Raw genomic sequence first — 5651 nt, forward strand, 5'->3', positions numbered from 1 at the left:
GGCAGGGTACTCCAGAGAGTGGCCTTTTATTGGGGAACAAGAAATTCAGGGGAAAATTCCATCCAATGAAGGTCGAGGGGGACAGCATTCCAAGGTCAGGGTCAGTGATTGGTCTCAGGGTCAATGGTCAGTCACACCCCCCCACACACAGATGGGCTCTCGCACCTAGAAAGGGTGGGGATTAGTTCTGACACAGTTTAGCCAGAACGCCTCATACCCAATCAGAAAGGTGCCCAATCACGTGCAAAAATGGCTTCCCACAGAGTCATTCATTCATTTTTCAGAGGGAGATAGTAGCTGTCAAGCTGCACCAGGTCTCAGAGCCACATCTACCCACTAACTCTGCTCCCAGCAGCCCCCAAGAATCCTCTGGGGTAAGTAGACTGGAAGATGGAATTCTGCAGCACCAGGCATCCTCCTTCTCAATTCAGACAACTTTATTCTGACTCCAAAGTCAGAGTTGGGGGAGCAGCTACCTGGAATGCTGGTCCTCTGCTCCTACTCCCACCCTGACTCCCACTAACAAATGGGAGTGTCTCCCCGACACTTTTTCAGACCAGATTAATATTTACCCCTGCTGAGCAAATGTGGCCTTGGAAAAGAGAAGGGTCTAGGGCCCCCAAAAGTGAGATGGCCAGAATTTAAGACAGCTTGACCCAGTGGCTCAGGAGGCTGAGGTAGGAGGATCACAAGTTCAAAGCCAGCCTTGCAAAAGCAAAGTGCTAAGCAATTCAACAAGACCTTGTCTCTTAAACACAAAATAGAGCTGGAGACGTGGCTCGTGGCTCGGTGGTTTAGTGCCCCTGAGTTCAATCCCCAGTACAAAAAAAAAAAAAAAAAGACAGCTTGATTTCAAAGGTGTCTGTGGGCTTCCTCCTCTAATGAGAAGAAGACTAATGGCTTGCACCAACTGACAGTCATCTCTGTTCTCTGAACAATCCCTACCTTTCTGTTCCCATAGCTTCTCTCCTTTCATTAGCAAGAAGATGAAGAGAGAGCTGGAGATGTAGCTCAGAGGTAGAACTCTGGCCAAGCATACATGAGGGCTTGCCCAATACTGCAAAAAAAAGCAGGCCCTTGGGAACACCATGATTTTCTTTCATCTTAAACAAGAGATAGCTTTCTATTTTTCTTCAGATGAAAGATTTGCTCCTCACTCTACTCCGTCCCTTTCTAATCTGCCTGGTACCTCATATCATCTGCAAAGGGGCCCCTGTAGACCTAAACGGGCCCTGATGGCTACAGCAGTATCAGCAGAAAGGAAGGCTGTCAGATTAGCATCAGAGAGAAGACACCTCAAGATGCTCCCCCTCTCCTTTTTTTTTTTTTGTACCAGGGATTGACCTCAAGGGCACTGAATCACTGAGCCACATTCCCAGCCCTAATTTGTATTTTATTTAGAGACAGGGCCTTACTGAGTTGCTTTGCACCATGCCATTGCTGAGGCTGGCTTTGAATTTGTGGTCCTCCTGTCTCAACCTCCCCAGCTGCTGAGATTAAGGCTTGCATCACCATGCCCAGAAAGATGTCCCTTTTTGTTGTTCTGTCTAGGTGGAGGACTTGGACAGAGTTCTTCAGTGATGATCTTCCATGTGCCACAGTGACCAGGTAAAATGTAATGGGGGTATGCATTCAAGTAGCCTGAGGGCCATCAAGATCACAATCCAATTCTGCCTCATCTTGGTGTGAGAAGTTGAGAGACTAGAGAAGTTCTTCCCTGGCCTTTGTTGTGAGAAGGAAGGACCACAGTCTCCTGACCCACCCCCTTTGCCACTTCCATTCTAGTGGGGTATAGAGGAAGAACGTTAAGGGCTAGAGAATCAGAATAAGGGAGCAGTGAGGGGCTTACTATTGTTTGCCCAGGTCTTACTGACCAAGCCTCCAGCAGGCATAGGTCAAGTTCCAGGAATTCCCAGAGGGCTCTAGCTTATCCATGTCCAAACCCCAAATCCAGAGCCACACTTTCAGTCCAGCCCCTTCTGCTCAGTCAGCCCACAGGAGAAAAGGGACAAGGCTTCATCTAGATCTCCCAGATTAATGGTGGAAACTCAGTTTCCTCAGTACTTCTCCCCCTGACACTGAGCTGGGAGACCAGAAAAACACCATATTCAAGAGAAAACAACCAAAGAATAATTTTGAAAGAAACTCATGCACACAGGCAAATTTACTTCAGAAGACTTGAATGAGCTTCAACTAAAGAGATTGACTGAGAAGACTCCCTCGAGAGGAGAATTTTGGACTGGTTTTGGAGGAAGGGACTTATGAGACTGACTGAGAAAGAAAGTTCTGGAAAGCAGCAGAGGGAATAATTGCAAAAGTGTTTTTAGCACTTGCTATTTGCCAGGCAATGCACTAAGCACTTTACCTGTGTTGATTCACCCTCAGATGAGGAGTTTGTCCCAACTCACCCCATCCCCTGGTTCTGGGGATTAAACCCAGGGACTCCCTACCACTGATATACATCCCCAGCCCCCCCCCCCCTTTTTTTTGAGACAGTGTCTTGTTAAATTGCCCAAGCTGGCCTCCAATTTGTGATCCTCTTGCCTCAGCCTCCTAAATTGCTGGGATTACAAGCATGCATCATCACACCCAGCTATCCCTATTTTAGTGAAGAAATGGAGGCACAGCAAGGCTGAGTGACTTGCCCAAGATCATATACCCAACCTTCCCCACAGGTGAAGGCCAGATGGGGCTAAAGGCTGGGCCCCTGCTGAGTAGGAAGGGGAGATAGGAGATAATGAAGACAACAATTTCCCCCTCCCCCCACCATAGGCCCTAGAACTGAGTCCCAACCCCTTCTTTCCTTCCAGGACTAGAGTCAGCCACACACCTGGAATTCCAGGTGGGAATTCCCAGACCCACCTGTACAGGACCCCCCACCTACTTCGTCCTTCAGTAGTCTGACAGAGAAAGAACTTGTGCCCAGAAGAAAAGGAAACAAGAGGACAGAATAGTCATCCTACGTGCTTCTGTATTTCATTCAGCCCTCTGTATCTTTGACAAAGGAAAATTACATGGGGAGAAAAACTGAGGCTCAGTATTATTCTTATTCAGGTGTGTTTAATTCCAAAGTCCTTTTCACTCCACAGTTCTACTTCTGGGATTTTGGAACAGACATGATACAATCAGGATCATGCTAAACTTAAGGGGAGATTTAAAACTGGGTCCCAGAAAATCCGAAGGGAGCAACTTCTTAAATTCCTGTTGTCTCATTTCCAGATGGGTCTTGCAGGGTATTGCAACCTGAATGAGCTACAGGTTACAGGCTCAGTGCTGCAAAGGCTGGACTGCCATTCTTGGGGAAGCATGCCCACACACCCCTACCACCTTGGGGACTCTTTGCCCCAGGAGGGAGAAGGCAGTGTGACTGATTTCTGACTGTCAGGCTTATCCTAGGCAAATTACAGAAGAGTGATACACTGGCCTTGGAGCCCAGGACCTGGTCAGCCTTCTGACTGGGCAGAAGCAACTAGATAGACTTCCCTGCTGGGGAAGTCATAACTGCTCTGAGATTCTAGTGGTCATGTACACTGAGGTTGCCTTTTTTTTATTCAATACATGTAGTCAGCACAGTGGAGCTAAAAAAAAAAAACCTGCTTAGGGGCTGGAGTTGTGGCTCAGTGGTAGAGCGCTCCCCTTGCATGTGTGAAGCTCTGGGTTCAATCCTCAGCACCACATAAAAATAAATAAAGTATCATGTCCATCTACAACTAAAAAAATATTAGGAAAAAAACAACTCTTAGGGACTGCTGGGTAACAGGAACCAGAGGACAGGAACCAGACCGATGCCAAAGCTCTTTTCCTTTAGCTTTTCCAGTCATCCTATCTTTTTTTTTTTTTTTTTAATTAGTTACACATGGCAGTACAATGACCTTGACATATCATACATTTGAATCAGATAGGATATAATATCTCATTTTTCTGAGTATACAGGTTGCAGAATCACACTGGTCATGTATTCATATATATATATATATATATATATATATATATATATATATATATATATATATCTCACAGTAATAATAAAGTCTGCTTCATTCTACTATCCTTCCTATCTCCCCAACCCCTCCCCTCCCCTCCCATCACTTCTCTCTACCTAATCTAGGGTAGGTACTTTGAGCCACATCACACCCTATCCTCATTGGTCTTCCCTTGGGGTTGGCCAGCAGAGTGGACATCGGACATGCTGGGCTTACTTTAGAATGGTTGACTTCAGGTTTCTTTTAGAAATTAAAAATAAAAAAATAAAAATAAAATAAAAACTACCAAAGTTCTGCTTCCTATTTCTGATAGCCTTTTTTTTTTTTTAACCCAGGGGACTTCCAGCATGCTAAGCAAGCATGCTTCGGCTGAAGTACATCCTCAGCTTTAGCCTATTGTTTAAAAGTCTGTGAATCATTTCAGATATATATATACATACATACATATACATATACATATTTTTTTTTTTTTAAGCAGAGGAAACTCAAAGAAGCTTCCTTCACCAAAATGACACAACTAGCAAATTGACAAGCTGGATTTGAAACCCAGGCAGACTAAGGGAGTAAAGAACGGAAGTGGTTCTGATGGAATTAATAGACATTCATATCGTGCAGTTATTATTTTTTTCCCTAGTATTTTGTAAGGGCAATCTTTTTTTTTTTTTTTCCTCCTGGTCGTCTTAACACGTGGACTGACAAAAGAAAATATAAGTGCACTTGAACATTTATACACGGGGGCGGGGTTTGGGCAAACTTCAGTCCACTTTTGGCATTTCCTCCTCACACTGGCACGGTTGCTCTGGCCTGAAGAGTTCTCAGAGGAGAGCAAAAGTCACTAGAACTGTAGGGGTATCTCACTGGCTGTGTGAGGAAAAGGTTTCAGCCCCAAGAAGGCCCCTAACTCGCCCTCAGCTCGGGAAGCCACCGTCATAAATATTGTCTCAGTTCTTCCCCAACCTGCTCTGCTGGCGATTTGAATGCTGCCCTCTATTTTGCATCCTCTCTGTACATCCTTCCGTTATATGGAAGCCAAACCCACAACCGTAGAATTTCTTTTTCTTTGCAAATAAGTTATTGGGGGTTGGGCGGGTTTGAAGCAGAAACCGGAAACCTGTTTGCTTCACCAAATGGCCAGATCCCCTGCGAAGAAAGCCGGCGTTCAGTTTCCTCAGAAAAATGGAGGAGCACCTATTCTTGCTAAGGACCTCAGAACGCAGCATTTCAGGGATCGGAAGTAGATTCGTAGTGGCTGGGAAATACACACCCCTTTCTCCCCTTCTCTAATCGGCCAGGCACCTCAAGACAAGGCCCCTCTTGTAGAAGAGCTGTAGAAGCTCCCGCTCGCCTCCGTTTTCGGCAAGAAGAGAAAAAACGGCTCCTCCTCAGTGGCCAGATTGCCTGTCAGTCTCTGTGCTACGATTCCGAGTGGTGCATTTTGAAAAAAAAAAAAGCCCTAGTCCCGCCTCCCTCGCCTAATAGGTTCGTTCGAACCGACTGGCCTACTCAGACATTCATTGGTAGAGATGAAATACCAGCTGCGATTGGTTATTCTAGACAGAGCCGGTGAGAAAGAATCAGTGATTGGATTATCTGATTTGGGCGGGCTAGGCGAAGGCTTTAGAGACACTGGAGGCGCTCTCCTAACCGACGCGCGTCTGTGGAGGAGCG

The sequence above is a fragment of the Marmota flaviventris genome, chromosome 17 (assembly GCF_047511675.1).
Source record: "Marmota flaviventris isolate mMarFla1 chromosome 17, mMarFla1.hap1, whole genome shotgun sequence".
Classification (NCBI taxonomy): domain Eukaryota; kingdom Metazoa; phylum Chordata; class Mammalia; order Rodentia; family Sciuridae; genus Marmota; species Marmota flaviventris.